At 43.9% G+C, this 18249-nt stretch overlaps 1 protein-coding gene and 1 pseudogene across 2 annotated transcripts in view; one reads left to right on the top strand and one right to left on the bottom strand.

Moving 5' to 3' along the window:
* LOC144953561 (uncharacterized) overlaps window positions 1-5373 on the top strand; it is a 50719-nt gene extending 45346 nt beyond the window's left edge. Inside the window, exon 2 of the transcript XR_013640830.1 lies at window positions 5105-5373. The gene's annotated coding sequence lies outside the window, so the exon portion shown is untranslated. The remainder of the gene's footprint in view (window positions 1-5104) is intronic.
* The window catches only part of LOC144953585 (uncharacterized), a 39038-nt pseudogene extending 22226 nt beyond the window's left edge, over window positions 1-16812 (bottom strand). Inside the window, exons 1-2 of the transcript XR_013640842.1 lie at window positions 16741-16812; window positions 578-1681 (exon numbers count right to left, since the gene is read on the bottom strand). The product of XR_013640842.1 is annotated as an uncharacterized LOC144953585 (transcript). The remainder of the gene's footprint in view (window positions 1-577; window positions 1682-16740) is intronic.
* Window positions 16813-18249: the final 1437 nt, after the last annotated feature.

The following is an 18249-nucleotide window of genomic DNA, read 5'->3' as shown; positions in this document are numbered from 1 at the left end:
ACCGCTGCTATTTCCATCTTATGTTTGTTTTATTGTGGGTTGTTTCCTTTATGGCGGCCTTCTCTTTAAGTCAACTGGAGATTACCCGCAGAATCTCATTAGCCCCCCCCCCCTTGTGTTTGCCGGGTTTTTACAACTTCCCAAGCAGGTTTGTGAACAATTATCCTCCAGCTGGTTTGTGTGGCAAGGGGGGAGGCAGGGGGTGTGACTCACCCTTTCCTTGCCCCAGTGCGACATCCCTATCAAAATTATGAAAAAAATAGGCAAAATCACTCTTAATAGAATTTTTTGGAAAAAAACATGTTTGAGTGTTTGTGATGAGATATGATACAAAACTGAGTTGCTCAGGCAATTAAGCAAGCACCATATAAATGGTAATATTATTAACATAGCGAATGCTTGGGAGCTTATTGGCAATGGCACCTGGTTAGAGATCTACTCAACCCACAGGTCGACAAATACTGACCGCTCTTACTCTGCAGGTTGAACCTAGGAATTGAGTGTTCAACTTCACATTCTTTCATCAAAGGCCTGTGACAAAGGTGAATCTATTGAGGCTTCATTGTCTCAATCTTACACATCTACAGGTTCTCCATTTGACTTTGTATTGTCTAAGAAGTCCACCCAAACCTCCACTTCCACAAACTCCTGGGAGTTGCCACGCTCTGCCTCACAGTCAGAATTATCCTCCTGCTTCACGTTGCCTCCATAGATGTCAAGGTCCGATTTTGGAGTTGAATGTTCATCTTCACATTTTACTTTAACTTCTTCGCTCTTCACTGTTGCCTCTTCACATTTCACCTTCGCCTCTTCAAATTTCACCCTGATACATTTAATTGTGTCCAAGCTGGAATTTACTTCTGGTTCTTTTATTAGGAGGGATGGGCTCATTGCAGCACTTCGACTTTCACAAGTCGATGTCAGACTCCACTCCTTGGGGATCTTCTGATGTGTTCTCTGGTGTCGATGAAGACCTGATGACCATGCAAATGCCTTCTCACACACAGTGCACTTGAAGGATTTCTCTCCTGTGTGGGTTCTCTGGTGGCTCTGAAGGTGTGGTGACTGTGCAAACGCCTTCCCGCACAGAGTGCACTTGAAGGGTTTCTCTCCTGTGTGTGTTCTCTGGTGGATCTGAAGGTGTGGTGACTGTGCAAATGCCTTACCGCACAGAGTGCACCTGAAGGGTTTCTCTCCTGTGTGTGTTCTCTGGTGTATTTTAAGATAAAACGAAATTGAAAATGCCTTCTCACACAAACTGCACTGGAAAGGTTTATCTCCTGTGTGTGTTCTTTGGTGTTGTTGAAGATCTGATGACTGTGCAAATGCCTTCTCACACACAGTGCACATGAAAGGTTTCTCTGTGTGTGTTCTCTGGTGTTTTTTAAGATTTGATGACCATGCAAATGCCTTCTCACACACAGTGCACTTGAAGGGTTTCTCTCCTGTGTGTATTCTCTGGTGGCTCTGAAAAACTGATGGCCGTGCAAATGTCTTCTCACACACAGTGCACTTGATTGGTTTCTCTCTTGTGTGAGTTCTCTGATGCTGTGTCAAATTTTCAGTACGATCCGTGCTGGATGCATACTGGTCGCAATGTTTCCTTTTCATACCGAGCTGCGCCAAGCGCCTTTGCTCCATCAGACCAATTCTGCAGAGGAAGCATCAGAGGAAGCGTCAGCTGCAGACAGAAAAACATATCCACACCATCTACGTCAGTATCAAGGCAAGAGGAATTAAGATATACACAGTCACACATGAATTACACGTCTACACTTATTCATATATTCATGAAATAGTGAAAAAGATTCCCCAATTCACCACACGGGGTGTTAAGGCACACAATTTGAGGGAAAGTGGTAAGACACATGCCCGGAAGCCCAAGTATCTTCAAAATGAATGTTTACCCAAAACTCCAAGGACACAATTTAGGCTGTCTAACTACAAAAATAATTTTTTTGAAATATTCAGCGAACATCGCGAAGGGTGTTGAAAATAATACTATTTGTATTCTGCAGAAATGCATAAATTAATGTTCAATCGCAACTTAGAGGTGTGAGGCCAGACTCAGATTTGCTTGAATCCTGGGATGAACATATGTAACTTCAGCTGCATATGTGTTGTGCTAGTTTCCTGACTGTTTCCATTGTTACAAAAAAGTTCCAGAGGAAAACTAAAATAAACTATTGTTTTGATTTAACCTCCATGTTCAATAGAGTAAATAAACTTTACTGAAAATACAAACTTGACACTGTCACACACTGGCATGGTAAAAAGGTGGTTGTGTGTCCAGAACCATGCCTGGCCACATTCATCTGCTCAGTATTAATGCTTCCTCACTTCACCATGTAATTAATTTAAGATCAATCAACATAGCAGAGGCCCACAATAAGTTCAGCTTTCACTTATAAATCGTGTTTGCTGTTGGCGATAATCAAACTTTAATTGTTGAGGTCATAATGCAGTGAAATAACCGCACCACAGCTCCCCACAAAAATAAACTCTTTAATACACATACATAATGATGACGTCACCCTGCTGCTGCTCTATATAAGAACGGGAGACACAGCAGAGCCTCACCATTCTGGCGAATTGCCCGATGTTGCTGGATGCAATTACCAGCGAAACGTCGTACTCAAATTGTAAATGTTGTGGCTTCAACACACCGGTGGGCTAAAGCAGTGAACTATTTGTCTTTTGTCAACGTGACACATTTTTACTGATTGGCTGTGTCGGGTGGTGGAGGGTTACGACACATTTATAAATAACGCGATCTAAACCCAAAAACGTTGATTATGAATAACATTGGTCGCGAAAGCCTACGTGTTAAACTGATCAATAACATATTACATAAACAAAAAAAACAGCAATCATGACGAATTGTAAGTAACCTTATCACAGTGCTAATGCCATGATAGGTGCAATTTAAGGCCATGTATGTGGCCTTAAATTGGTCTCATATGGACTAGACCTTGGCGATGTACACACAGCTTTGTATGGAGCAAAAGTCCAGGCAGCTTCCACACAGTGTTACAGTCTAATGAAAGAATGCTGCTTGATTAATTTTAAGTGAGACTTTGGCTGCCAAATCAGAGCTGGTCGTGAACACATTAACCAGGTATGGGAGCTCCTCCACCTCTTGTAGAACTGCCTGATCATTCATGGAGAGTTGAGCAGGTGCAGTGTTGTATGACATGAAATTCCCAAGCAGGTGATATATTTTTGTGGAACATTTGCAAGGCCCCATTTCATGATGGAATTGAGTCGCCATTACCAAATAATCAGCAGATCTCACATGGCTGACCAGCAGGGAACAATCGTTTAACTATAACCAGGCATCGATTAGCGTATCATTGTAACTGTAACGAATGCAATGGTTTTTATATGACGATTGGGAGCTTCTCAAACTACATAGTTATTGAATATGCTATGTAATGTAATGCAGGAGGCCCAAGTTAATTTCTGTCACAAGCCAAGTAGAACAGGAAATGGCTCCGACTCCTGGCCACGCAGCTTTAGACCGTCCTGCCCAAAATCATACAAATCCTCAAAATAATGTGAGCAGAGGCATAGATTTGAAAACAAATAACCCAAAGCCCCAAGCCTCTTTATGGTACTATAGGCCTTAATTAAATAAAGAATGCAGAGATCTAGTTTCTAGATTAGATTTTTTCGTGACTGCAAGGATCCATATTCTTTGGTTCTTTCGGTAAAGTCACGTACAGTGAGGGAAAAAAGTATTTGATCCCCTGCTGATTTTGTACGTTTGTCCACTGACAAAGAAATGATCAGTCTATAACTTTAGTGGTAGATTTATTTGAACAATGAGAGACAGAATAACAACAAAATCCAGAAAAACGCATTTTAATGAGGGAAATAAGTATTTGACCCTCTCTCAATCAGAAAGATTTCTGGCTCCCAGGTGTCTTTTATACAGGTAACGAGCTGAGATTAGGAGCACACTCTTATGCGCTAGGATATGGAGGTACAGCGGTACTGTATCGTGGTGCCAACTGCTCTGCGGGGTAGATTAACGAGAGCTGACCATGTGCGATTGATGCACCTAGGGATGCAGAAAACGTTGTCTACATTGAAGCGCGACTTCTTTTGACCTGGGATGGCGGAGGACGTTCACAACATGCTTAAGAGATGTGTAGAATGTGCCTGCCGGAAGCCCCCACTGAGACTGACCCGACCACCGCTGCATTCCACTGGGGTGTCCCGTGTAAATGAGCTTGTTGCTCTCGACATCCTTGGGCCATTTCCTACCACTCCGAGGGGAAATACATTCTTGCTGGTAGGAGTAGAGTGCCTGTCACGGTGGCCGGTGGCATGGCCCATACTGGATCAGTCCATTACGGACGCGTTCCTGCATGGTTATGTATTGGATAAGGAGGCCCCGGAACATCTCCTTACAGACCAGGGCCAAAATTTTTCTTCAAAATTGTTGCAAGAGGTATGTGATTTGTTGGGTATGAAGAAAATTCGAACTTTGCCCTACCATTCCCAGACTGACAGGATGTTAGCGCATTTACATGGGACACTTACATTCATGTTGTGCCAACAAGTCAACGAGGCAGTCCAATTGGGACCTACACGTTCGGGGAGTTCTTGAGGGGATTGGCCCCTCATGCCTCAACCGGATTCTCCCCGTTTTTTTCATGAACGTGAGAGAATGCGACCCCCCCATGGAAGCCCAGTTAAATACTGAGCCAAGCAAGAAGAGAGGCGCTGTGTCGGGACTGATAAGCCTCACCTTAAAGCGGTTGACGGAAGCACAGGAGGAGTCCCGTGAAAATTCGACCAAACGGCAGGCTGCAAATGAAAAACTGGCTGGGCTTAAAGAATTGGGGAAATCATGTAAACCTGGGGAGAGGGCATGGCTGCATTACCCCAAGGTGCCTGTGGGCACCTTTCCTAAATTACATCGGCCATGGCAGGGCCCGGTGGAGGTAATTTAGGTGAGGAGGCCACAGTGTGTACGGATCCAGGTTGGTCGCAGGCGTTGGAATGTGCACCCATCACGATTGAAACCATATTTTCTACCTGATGAGGGGAATTCATCTCCACCATCTGATGGCCAGGTATGTGATGTGTCCGACAGGGACGGACGTACGTTTACGGAGGTTGCGCCTCTGGGAGACTCTGTTCCTCCAACCGCCGGTGGTGCCGCCCACAGGCGGACCGGGGTGGACGGTACAACCGCCACCCGCTTCTTTCTCTCCATCTTCGTCTCGGGGGGGAGCGCGCCCATTGGGCCAGCTGCGAGTCACCCCCGGGGTCCCTGGGGGACCCATGCCAGGCCTATACGAGGGACCGGTGACAAGGACCCATTCATTCCAAGAGAGTTCGGTTCAGATGACCGCTCCTCCGTCGCTGGGTTGCTGTTATTTTGGGGGCTGGATTGTTGCCATGCATTGCGAATGTTGCGTGGATATTGTTGTGTTCGTCATCCCGCTACGCAACGTATGGAGGTCAGCTGGGGCAGCTGTTTTTTTTCAAGGGGAAGTGATGTAGTGACATTGAATGAGTCACTGTAGACAATGGGATTGGGGTAGCAGCCCGTTCTACCAGTTGGACCTATGGGCAAGGCACGGAGCCTTCTGGGGGATCCAGAAGGGTGCGGGGCCGAGGGAGGAGCCTGGCCACACCGGGGAGGATAAAAGGTGAGCTCCGACTCACAGGTCAGGGCTGCTGCAATCTGGAGTGGAACTCGACGTGCTGCCGTCGTCGTAATCTTCGCCCTCTTCAAGCTGTGGGTCTGGAAGCATGTTGGCAGTCCCGACCCGGTATGTAGTTATCCCCTATGGCTGTGAAGGCTGGAATAAAAGAGAGAGAACCTCCTACTATTGTCTGTGAATTAGTACACTACACGTTCTTGGAAATTACCATGCAAAAGCTCAAATTGCGATATTCAATACTTAAGCGGTAGGTAAATGTTCACTAAAATTTACAACATCACAATTAAAGTACTGTACTGTATTCCAAATAAACTAAACAATTGAAATCAACAGAAACCGTATACTAAAAATATTCCAAGACAAAAAAAGTATTAATCTATAAAGATAAAGCAGACTTTGCGCTTGTGTAGATTTTTTAGTGAACCAAATTGCGCCAACACCCCCCAAACTTTCCATGCGTACTCATGAGTGAGTGTGTTTTTCGTTTTTTGCACAATTTTTAGCTTACCTGCTCACCTTCAACACCTGTACCACCTGCAACCCCCCGCTCCTCACCTCCCCACCTCTCTTTCTTTCTCTTGCCATGTGTTAAAGCCCGGGGCATTCGCTACTTCCGGTTTGCCACACATGCAAACACATTATGACATTTCATATACTACAATTACACTCACCATAACACAAGTGTCTCCACCGCACTGCTATATTTGTTCTCATATTTCCCTATTATCAGCCCTGCGTTTTTACTGCCAAATTCATCCACTTCCGGCTCCTTACTATCCTCTCTGCACGTGCACGGCTCACCTCTAACACACTGCAATATATCTATATATATAAAAAAGTAAAAAATTGTGGCGGGGTTTCTGGTTTGTGTGTGGGTTTGTGTGTGGTCGCACGCTTGGCTCTCCAATGGTGGGGTTTAAGTAAAAAAAAGCTAGGTACCACGCCGTAAGCCCACAGTCAGCAAGCGCTATTCCTTTTTCACATCCATCAACTTAAAATTAAGTTTAATTAGCGATTTCGTGCGATTTTTGTGCGCTTCCACTTTATTTATTTATGATGCATGCACGACCATACAAACTCATGCGTCTTTGGTGGGGGGAACGGCCCATGCCAAGTCGCATGCCTTCGGTGGGAGTGAGGGGGACATTTTCGTTCGCGTTAAACATGCTATAAAAATACACTAAACGCTGACGTAAATTCTTCACTGTGTCATGTCCCCCCCACCCCGATGTGTGCAGTTACTAATATATAGTCGCTAGATGCTAGCACTATAGGCAGTAGACCTTTTGTTTATCACGCACGCACGACCATATCAACTCACGCGCCTTTGGTGGGAGTGAGGGGGACATTTTCTTTCGCGTTAAAAATGCTATAAAAATACACTAAACGCTCAGGTAAATTCTTCACTGTGTGATGTCCCCCGCACCCCGATGCGTGCAGTTATTACCACTATACAGTCGCTAGTTGCTACCACTATAGGCCATAGATATTACTGCAGAGCGGCCTGGGAGATCGTGTCTCGGGGGGGTCAGGGTTAGCAGCCCAGCCCCAGCCTGTGAAAGTGTCACCTCGGCCAGTTGGACAATCTAGATGAGGCCGGAGGCTCTGCACGGGACTATGTGTTGGATATATGGGCCTTTTCCCATTATCAATATTAAGAATAATTCTTTCGTCTTCATATAACCACTCACTGGGAGCACAAACAAACGAACCCCCCCCACCCCTTTTCGAGCAGCTGCCTTGCCAACCCCAGCTGCAAGCGATGATGAAATTCTCGCTTGCAACTTTCATCAGCTGAGACCAGGCCACTTTAGGTTGGAATGGGGTCCTGGGTATACACCCACCACCAGAGTGGAAGAATGGCAGGCGCATCTTACAGATGACTAGTCGATGGTCAGAGGGCAGATCAGCTCCACGGTAGGTCCTGGTGTCAAGGACATGGGCTCGCATCCGCTGGTCCATCACTATGTAGTCCAGTAGATGTTCTTGCTTTGACCCGGCATGCATCCATGATGTTGTGTGGAAGCGCCGATGCCGGAAGAGCGTGTTGGTAATTACAAGCCCATGGGCTGCACAAAAATCTCGCAGCCTCCTACCGTTGTTATTGAGCTGATCTGGCCCATGTCTTCCAATCACTCCAGACCAGGTGCCAGCATCATGACCAACTCGGGCATTGAAGTCACCCAACAAGATGACTCTGTCCCGAGTGGCCACTTTAGCCAGCACCTGTGACAGGAGGTCATAGAAGGAAACCGACTCATCGGCTTTGCCTGCATCCCTCCATGGATGTTCGTCTTCGGTGGTGGCATAAGTAACCAGGACCACCATTCCTCGCCTTCGGTTGATGGGAAGGCGAGCCCAAAGTAGCCTGGGGCTTACAGCTTCCCACACCTCACCGCCATGCTCACATGCCCCCTTCATTATTTTGTTCAAAGAAGAGCCACTCCCTGTTGTTTGGCAGTCTCCTGCCCCGAGTAGAGGACTGTCCACCCCTCATGGTGGCAGGAGCCAGACCCAGTCCACCGGATCTCCTGAATACCACAGAGATCCAGGCGGTACCCGTTCCAGCTCCCGACAAACGAGTGGCAGCCTCTCCTCCGCAGTGAGCGTTCGAACATTTCACGTGGCCATCCGTAGTGGCTTTTCGATGTTTCTGGAGGAGCCCTGAGGGTGAAGAATCAATCTCCTGACTCCACCAATTAGGGTTTGGCCAGGAGATGTCATAGACGCCTGTCCCCCCGGGGCCTCCGGCACAAGCTTATTAGTTACATATTTATTGTAAATTCATAGGAACAACACACACACATTTAAATTTTGATTTAAAGCTTTCGTGACTGCAGGGATTCATCTTCTTGGTTCTTTCGGTAAAGTCACGTAGAAGGGAAGTAATAAAATAATAAAAATAAAACATAAAACAATTCTCACGACGTTTCGGACACAACGCAAGTATCCGTCCTCAGGTGAAAACCAGGTCTGTCGAGGCGACAGCGTCTGAATGAAACAGCACACGTGCTTGAAGCATGTATATAAGCTGGGTTGGAAGGGGAGAAGAAAGGGGGAGCCTTGACAAAATAATATGCATATCAAGAGGAATTTAGCATATTTATGGGAAATGCAGGTATGTGATTAGTACTACTTATGCCCGTGCATTATGTAGGATTAGCAGCATCAAAGGGAGGGGATATGGGAAATGCAGGTATGTGATATGGGAAATGCCGGTATGTGAATAGTACTACTTATGCCCGTGCATTATGCAGGATTAGCAGCATCAAAGGGAGGGGTTAGGGGTAGCATTAATGAAGGGAAGGAGTGTTAATAGTATGTAGCTGCAGTAACTAAAACCACCACGTAAACAACTAAAGTATAAACTACATATTATCATCAGTATACTAAATATACTCTACAATAAGCTGAGTTACTAACAGTAAGTAATACATTACAATTCTACGTCGTAAAAAAAATATATATAATATGCTTACATCTAAACTGTATTCTCTTACATCACATGAGTCTACACCGTACTATATACTGCCATAGACAAACCCAACATTAAATTATATACTGTATTGCTATAAACCACCTTATACATTGTAATATTACACTATGTATTATTATACCCACCCTAATGTATATCACACTGCTGTATATTCACTATACAATTACGATACTATATATTACTTTGTACATTGTATTAAGCATATAAATGTTATACTATTTGTTATACACTGTACATATTTCGTTGCTTCCTCTTAGTATCTTTCACACGACGGTCAATGGTACAGTGTATAATAACAAATAGTATAACATTTATATGCTTAACACAATGTACAAAGTAATATATAGTATCGTAATTGTATAGTGAATATACAGCAGTGTGATATACATTTGGGTGGGTAGAATAATACAGTGTAATATTACAATGTATAAGGTTATAGGGTGGTTTATAGCAATACAGTATATAATTTAATGTTGGATTTGTCTATGGCAGTATATAGTACGGTGTAGACTCGTGTGATGTAAGAGAATAAAGTTTAGATGGAAGCATATTATATATTTCTTTACGACGTAGAATTGTAATGTATTACTTACTGTTAGTAACTCAGCTTATTGTAGAGTATATTTAGTATACTGATGATAATATTTAGTTTATACTTTAGTTGTTTACGTGGTGGTTTTAGTTACTGCAGCTACATACTATTAACACTCCTTCCCTTCATTAATGCTACCCCTATCCACTCCCTTTGATGCTGCTAATCCTGTATAATGCACGGGCATAAGAAGTACTATTCACATACCTGCATTTCCCATATCACATACCTGCATGTCCCATATCCCCTCCCTTTGATGCTGCTAATCCTGCATAATGCACGGGCATAAGTAGTACTAATCACATACCTGCATTTCCCATAAATATGCTAAATTCCTCTTGATATGCATATTCTTTTGTCAAGGCTCCCCCTTTCTTGCCCCCTTCCAACCCAGCTTATATAGATGCTCCAAGCACGTGTGCTGTTTCATTCAGACGCTGTCGCCTCAACAGACCTGGTTTTCACCTGAGGACAGATACTTGCGTTGTGGCCGAAACGTCGTGAGAATTGTTTTATTATGTTTTATTTTTATTATTTTATTACTTTCCTTCTACGTGACTTAACACACACACACATGGACACACATACCACTCCCCCTCCCCACAGCAAGCGACATCAAAGTAAAGTTGGGCCCTTTGTGAGCAGAGAAAGAGGGGAGGGATTATACAATTCTAAGTACGAACACGATTCACAAATAGTCAGTCTTGCTCAGTCTTGCGGTGCCGTTGCGAGGAAGCAGGCACCGACCCCAACCATGGGTGTCATGTCTCGCCGAGAGAAGTGACGATGTGTGGTTAAGAGCTGAGTTCGGCATGAACTGAGAGAGTATCGATGCAAATTTTATTCTACATTTACCCTGATGTGTTGAGTCGCTCGCAAAGTCAAGGATTGCGACAAGTGGTATTGTACTAAGCTTTCACAGTTGTTTAAGAGGTGTGCGAATACAATTCACAAATTTTGAGAGTGAGTGCCCGCAACAGCGCCGTGGGCTCGACCACACACACCACCGACACAGAAGAAGAATCCAGAAGAAGCTCGCCAGCAGAAGAAGACTCCGCAACTCATCAAGAATGGCGAGGCTCGCTGAGTAGCGACATGCTATTCAGTGCGAGTTCAGCACCAACAGAAGAAGTATCGCTCCACCGAGACGCTGCAGTGCGAGTGAAGCTGACGAGAATTCCAGCTATCACTCTTGTGAAATAGCAGAAAGCGCCAAACATCGACCAAGCCCGCTTCACAGAGAACCAGCTCCATCAGACATTGGTGCCTGCCATCAACGAACGAGAGCATCGTTTATCGCCAGAGCACCCGGAGCCGGAGAGCACGCACAGCCGCGCCGCCTAGTGCCACTGAGCACAGGTGACAGCTTGCCAGCGGACGAGCGACCGAGCCTCTTCAAGGACAGCATCGTGCCCACAGCTCATCCAGCGGCGGAGAGAACCGTCAGCTAACGTCAGACACGCCCGAGCGAGAGAGAGAGCAAGTCGCCGTTCGTATGCCCTCCCCCACACTCACAAACCCACGACGCGCCCGGCGTCTGCTTAATACAAATAATTGACCCAGGGAATCAAAATCACACACGCATATATATACATCCCCGGACTCACACAAAAATGTACCAAGGAGACAATCCAATACACCCACACAATGGTACCAACCCTAACCAATCATAATAAGACTAATTATAAAAGTGTATGAACCATGAGCTGGCCGTGAAGGCATCGCGGCTCATCGAGTGATAAAAACACGTCGTTTATAAGTGACATTAGTCGTTTATTTTATTTTATTTTTAATCGCATAAATTACCAATAGATTAATCGATGCAAACTAAACTTTTGAAACCTTCATTACGAATCTACACGCTCAGAGAGAATATCGTGTTAAACCTGTTTTTTTTTATCATAGAATCTTGTCCACGAATTAATTAAAACTTAGCCAAAGATAAGAATCTCCCGCACACCGTCGCACACCATTGCTCCAAGATATTTCGTTAATGATATAATCTTGCCGATGAATCTATTGACGTATACTTTTGCCTTCGGGATATAATAATTTGCTTATTACCTTTCGTATGAATATCGTTGCATGCCTGTTTTAAGGACTCTCCCTATCATCTTCTACGCTCGTGTCACGCGGTGGAATTAATTATATGTTCGGTGGCCAAAGTGAAACAACGCAATCATTGATGGTTAAATGTACTGCTCAATGAAATACATTTCCCCGATGGTACCGTGGATAATTCCAAGCATGAGAGTTTGCATATTAGAGTGTCATGTTTTTGTTTAGAATTAAAATTGCTTAACAAAGAAGTGTCTGATTGCTTCCTTCCTGAGTTCATGCATAATAATCTTATTTATAAGAACTGTATCCAGCGTTGAGATTTGAATTTGGAGACCTGACATAAACACACTAAGATATAATCAGAAAATGTTTAAGCAAGAATAATTGCATTATCCCGATTGATGATACGACCCTGGGCAACGAAGCTAAGGCTAATCATCATAACTGCCAACATTAGGATAATCGCATACATGTGCATACATTAATACAATCATCATACATCAAATATGGCAATAATTTATGCACATAATTACATAAATTAGCATGTTATTTTTATAAATTTTTTAAAACCCGACATATACAACATAATGGGGACCTCGCCCGGGATCTCTCGCAGACAGTTTATGCATTAATGAAGGAACAAATCAATGTTGTGTTAACCAGAGTATTGTGATCTAACATTGCCTTGTGATTAAAAACGGGTGTAAAACAACAAAAAAACGCACTCTGAGGCGAAATTCCAGAGTAGCAGGGTTAGAACAAAGACAGTTGGATTAAGATAATTTCTCGAGTCGAACTGACTGCATTCTGATCATTGGTTTTTTACCCTTTTATCTGGCAACAAAACTGACACCTTTTTTTACAAGGAGTCATGCTTGCATAGACCACAATACCTGCAGTCATAATGCAAACAAAAAACATAACTCTGAAAATGTATGCACTGTCCTTGAAGTTGATTGGTCCACACCCGAGACAGCTTTCCTTAGAGCCTAGTCTCACATGGTGTGTGGACCAATCAACTTCAAGAACAGTGCATACATTTTCAGAGTTATGTTTTTTTTTGCATTATGACTGCAGGTAGTGTGGTCTATGCAAACATGACTCCTTGTAAAAAGGTGTCAGTTTTGTTGCCAGATAAAAGGGAAAAAAACAATTATCATATTTTTTACTGACAAATGAGGTTCCAATGGTGTGACTGCATTCTGTGACAAGAAAGTTATATACGCACTCGGAGGCGAAATACAAGAGTAGCTCGAGTCAAACTGACTACATTCTGTGATACAAATTGTTTTTATATGCGCTCTGAAGTGGAATTCCAGAGTAGCTTATGCCACACATGAGATGCTAGGATTAGGAGGAATTTTTGAATGAATTGCGGAATACTGGGAACTCGTATTAAAACGTACAGGCCGGTCTGCTACAGAACAGACAAGGCAGAGAGACACATGGGTAGGGAGCTGTATCGATGACATTGAGACACATCGGGAGGAACTATATAACTACTGGATAAAATGTGACAAAAGTGAAAACGATGTAAAAATCACAGAAATAGCAAGACAGGACTCATACCTTCTCGCAGACAGACAGAGATTGTGGAATGAGGAAAAATTCGGAAAGGAAACGGGCGAGAAACCATCTCTAATAGATGAGGTAAAATGTCCTCACACCCTCGTAAGGGAGAAGGAATCGGTGCTCGCGACACCAGCAAAACTCACAGACGTTAATTCACAGAACAAATATGAAGGTAGCAGTACACCTCATTCTTGGGTATGTGGACGTAGTCCAGGAAAAGACTACACAAAAAATATGGTTATCGATCAAAGTAATTTTGACAAAGAAACCCCTCGCAACGCGAGAGAAGGGATGGAGGTGAGTACTTTGTGCTATACAGTCGATAAATACTGATATAGAGTCTTCATATACTACTGTAGTGATAGCAGATACCACCAGTCGGTATGCACTGCTGTAATCATAGCAGGTACCACCACAGTCAGTATGCACTGCTGTAATCATAGCAGGTACCACCAGAGTATGCACTGCTGCAGTGAAAGCAGGTACCACCATAGTATGCACTGCTGTAATCATAGCAGGTACCACCACAGTTACTTCGCACTGCTATTAGATTTTTAAGAATAGTTTTGAAATATTTTTAAGACCCGGGCAACGCCGGGTACTTCCCGCTAGTATTTTTTTTTACTATTCTAAAATATTTAGAGCTATGTACCAACACTACCTACCTCCTTCTACACAACATAGATGCTATACAATAGCTACGACTAAATACATCAAGCCTACATCGCCTGGTAAGGAATAAAAAGCATGCAAATCCACACACTCGCGTTAAAATAATTATATATGTACACACACTATTAATACCCACTTCAAGCACTACAAACAATTACTTCGTTCAAATGTGGCAATTTATTCACATTATTACAACAATTACACATTCAACTATCATTTACATAACAATCTCTATATAGCATTCACTCACACTCACTATTTACTCTTTTTTATTAATATTATCCCCTCCACCTATAATGTTCCTCGCGGAAAACGTGCCATTTGTATAAGTGCTGCAATGGCTGCACCTAAAGCTAATGAAACTCCTGAACACAATGTTAGACAGCATGCTGCCTGTGCTTCACCTACAGCTAATAAATCTACTGAACACTAAGAAGAGCATGTTGCCAGGGCTGCGATGGCTGTACCTATTGATAATGACACTCCTGAACACTAAGACGCAAGACGGCATGCTGCCAGTGCTGCGATGGCTGCACCTACAGCTAAACAAATTCCTGGAAAGAAAGCAGAACGGCATGATGCCAGTGCTGCGATGGCTGCACCTTCAGCTTATGAAACTCCAGTACAGCAAGAAGTAGCACGGCATGCTGTCAGTGCTGCTATGCCTGCACGTACAGCGAATGCAACTCCTCAACAGCAAATGAGCTACATAGAAAACCAACAGCACAAATGGCTGCTGCCACAGCTAATCAAACTCCAGTCCACCAACAAGCAAGGCAGCTTGCAAACACAGCACGACAATGGCTACAACCAGGTGCCTTCCCTGCAGCCAAAAGGAAAAGTCTTTCTTTTCCACATTCCTCACTTCATTTACACTTCTGATTCATTAGTTGCTATTGGTTCCATGTCTACTTCTTGCAGCTATTGCCATGCAATGACATGGAAAGGAGACTCTCCAGGGCTATGCTGCAACTGTACCATGGTTCAGCTGCCTACAATTAATGACCATTCCGAGCCTATTCATGTATTGATACCTGCCAACACAACCTATGCAAGCCAATTCCGAAACAACAGAAGATAAAACTCGTGCTTCCAAATTATATGTTTTGGCACCAACCAACTCATCCCGACATCTGGCTACTTCCCACATTTAAAGTGCTGGGCCAGGTACATAATAGCATTGGCAGTCTGCTGCCACTACCTAATGACCAACCTACATTACCACAGATCTACCTGCATGTCTGACAGTTCTAGACAGGCTCATCAGCATTGCAAAAATACATCAACACTAAGATGCAAGTCCTATTGCTGTGGCAAAACATGCTTCATAAGGAACACTCTGATGTTCACACTCTTATGTTAACAGTTTCAAGTGTGCCATGGAGAAGATTACTTCAGAGGACAGTCATACCTCGGTATGCGACCGCTTTGGAATACGTCGAATTTGGTATACGTCGTGTTTTGACGAGAAAAGCATGTCTTGGGATACGACGTCTTGCTTGGGATACGATGCGCTTGCTAGAACTTGTATGGGTCGGGATGAGTCACCGCGTACCCGCGTATCCCCGTTCACGACTGAAACAAAGCACCGCTCCTCAGTCAACGAGCCGTAACAGCATTGTGTGGAATGACCAGACAATGTCACATTTCAGGAACATTCTTAGAAGAAGGCAAAAACAAGTTTTTTAGTAAAACTCAAACCTGGTGAGCCTCAACCAGGTCCAAGTCAAGAAAAAAGACAGAAAAGAGAAAAAACCCCAGAATTTCAGCTTCCTGAAGTTTTAATGGAAGGGGACTCTAATTCCAAAAAATAACATCTCCTCCTCCTCCCCTTCCTCACCACCATCCTCGTAGGCTATCAACTCCTCTCAGCAAGGTAAAGTGTCGTGAAATTTTATTTTTATTTCAATTTATTTATGCATTTATTTTAATTTCTTTATGCATTTATTTTAATTTATGTATGTATTTTAGTAATAAGTAGTGTCTAAATTATTTTATAAATCCCATTAATGTATAATATGCCATATAAAATATCATTTCTTATACTCTGGAACGGATTATTTCCTTTCCCTTTATTTCTTATGGGAAAAAATCGTTTGGAATACGTCATTTTCGGTATAAGTCCTAACTTCTGGAACGAATTAACGACGGATACCGAGGTACCACTGAACAAAGTTGTCATTCATGGCGACTAAACTTCACATGGTCAACATGGGTACCGCTTAAATCGCCTTGCAACTGAGGAACAATACCCTACACATAAATGAAACACCGATCCTACGATGCTCTTGAATGTTGACTGATTTTCTGGCAAGGTGATTATGGCTACTGTATTGTGGGCTGGTTCCTTCTGAAAAAGAGCGGGATAGCTCAAGTGGGCTATGCCTGGTGAAGTTAGCAAAAACTGTATTAATATTTAAAAGAAAAAAGTTTCAAAGTAGTGAGCCAAGTGAAGACAAATTGAACTTAAACAGAGAATTAAAGCAAATGCAATCAGGCGAGGGCAGGAGGCAAGGCCCCGCATGGCAAGGCCCCGCGTTGTAATGTTCCAACCTGGACATGGATTCCATACTAGCTGCTACTCAATTGATATCCCGACGAGAGAGAGAAGGAGCGAGGCTCTACCTGGGTAAACAACAACAACCACCACGATGTGAACTTCTCACCTCGGATCTCAGTGAGCGCGCGTCGCGGAGCGGCAGCTTTCTGGTGTATCGTGACGTCACGCGACAGCAGCCGGTGACATGACGTCACTAGCAGGACACATCTCCCCCTCCCGCCGATGAGGTAATGCAGTGGTGACGTCAGAGAGCGGGTTTAGAGTTTTAAGTTTATATAAATCTTGACTTAAAGCTGTCGTGACTGCAGGAATACATTTTATGGGTCTTTTGGTAAAGCCACAGCCTCAGGGCGCCCTCCGATCTTACATTTACGGTACAGAAGCTCTCTCGCTGTATTTTTTACACCTGAAAACGATCGCTTGTGTTGCCTTCGAAACGTCGTGATATTTTTATTATTTTTCTATCTGCTTGGCTTTGCCAAGAGACCCATAGAATACTACGTGTAGACACACACAATAGTGTCCACGTTGCTGTTGGGCTCACGCACCCAAGGGGTCTCTTCAAGAGAGAGGGAGCAATCTCTGACGTCACAACTTCGCAATACCTCATCGGTGTGAGACGCCTGGGGGAGGTGTACCTCGCTAGTGACGTCACGTCACCAAGATATTCACCCCCACCCCCAAACCCCCCCTCCACCGCGCTTTTGAGCGTGACGTCACGTCTGGTTGGTCACTGCCGATTTCCATTCCAGTAAAGATCCTTATTTGGGCACAGCTACGCCCAGTCACTGGTGGTTCATTAACATAATTTATTCATAAATACCGTCGCGAGTTCATTGCGACGGGCTTAACATCCACGCCTCATCACTTGACGTGAGTCCGTCTCATTAACATAATTTATTCAGTTTTACTGCCGATCGTTGGGGGAGGGGATTGTGTGTCAACCCCGCAAGTGACGTCATGTCACCTCGTGCTGCCGCGTGACGTCACGAGACACCAGAAAGCTGCTGCACCGCGCGCGCTCTTACTGAGATCCGAGGTGAGAAGTTCACATCGTGGTGGTTGTTGTTGTTGTTTACCCAGGTAGAGCCTCGCTCCTCTCTCGTAGGGATATCAATTGAGTAGAAGCGAGTATGAAATCGATGTTCAGGTTGGAACATTACAACGTGGTGCCTTGCCTCCTGCACTCGCCTGATTGCATTTGCTTTAGTTCTCTGCTTAAGTTTAATTTGTCTTCATCTGCTTCATGGGACCTCCTTTGCCAGTATCAAAATATAAGAAGAGATTTCCCCCTTTTTTGGCAACAAAACAGGTGTTAAGATGTTAAAACACCAAACTGAAACATTTTGCAAGGAATCATGTCTGCATTAAAAACATGCTCTGACAGTATTATGCATTGTCTGTGAAACTGGTCCACACCAGAGACAGCTTTCTTTCGAGCATAGTCTTAAACAATGTTAGACCAGAGGACGCCAAAAGGCATCATCGGGCAATTCGCCAGAATGGTGGATGCAATTACCAGCGAAACGTCGTACTCAAAAATTGTAAATGTTGTGGTTTCACGCTTCAACATACCGGTGGGCTAAAGCATTGAACTATTTGTCTTTTGTCAACA

The sequence above is a fragment of the Lampetra fluviatilis genome, chromosome 78, assembly GCF_964198595.1.
Source record: "Lampetra fluviatilis chromosome 78, kcLamFluv1.1, whole genome shotgun sequence".
Classification (NCBI taxonomy): Eukaryota; Metazoa; Chordata; class Hyperoartia; order Petromyzontiformes; family Petromyzontidae; genus Lampetra; species Lampetra fluviatilis.
Note: the sequence above shows the minus strand (reverse complement) of the source record. Positions and strands in the feature narration are given on the sequence as shown.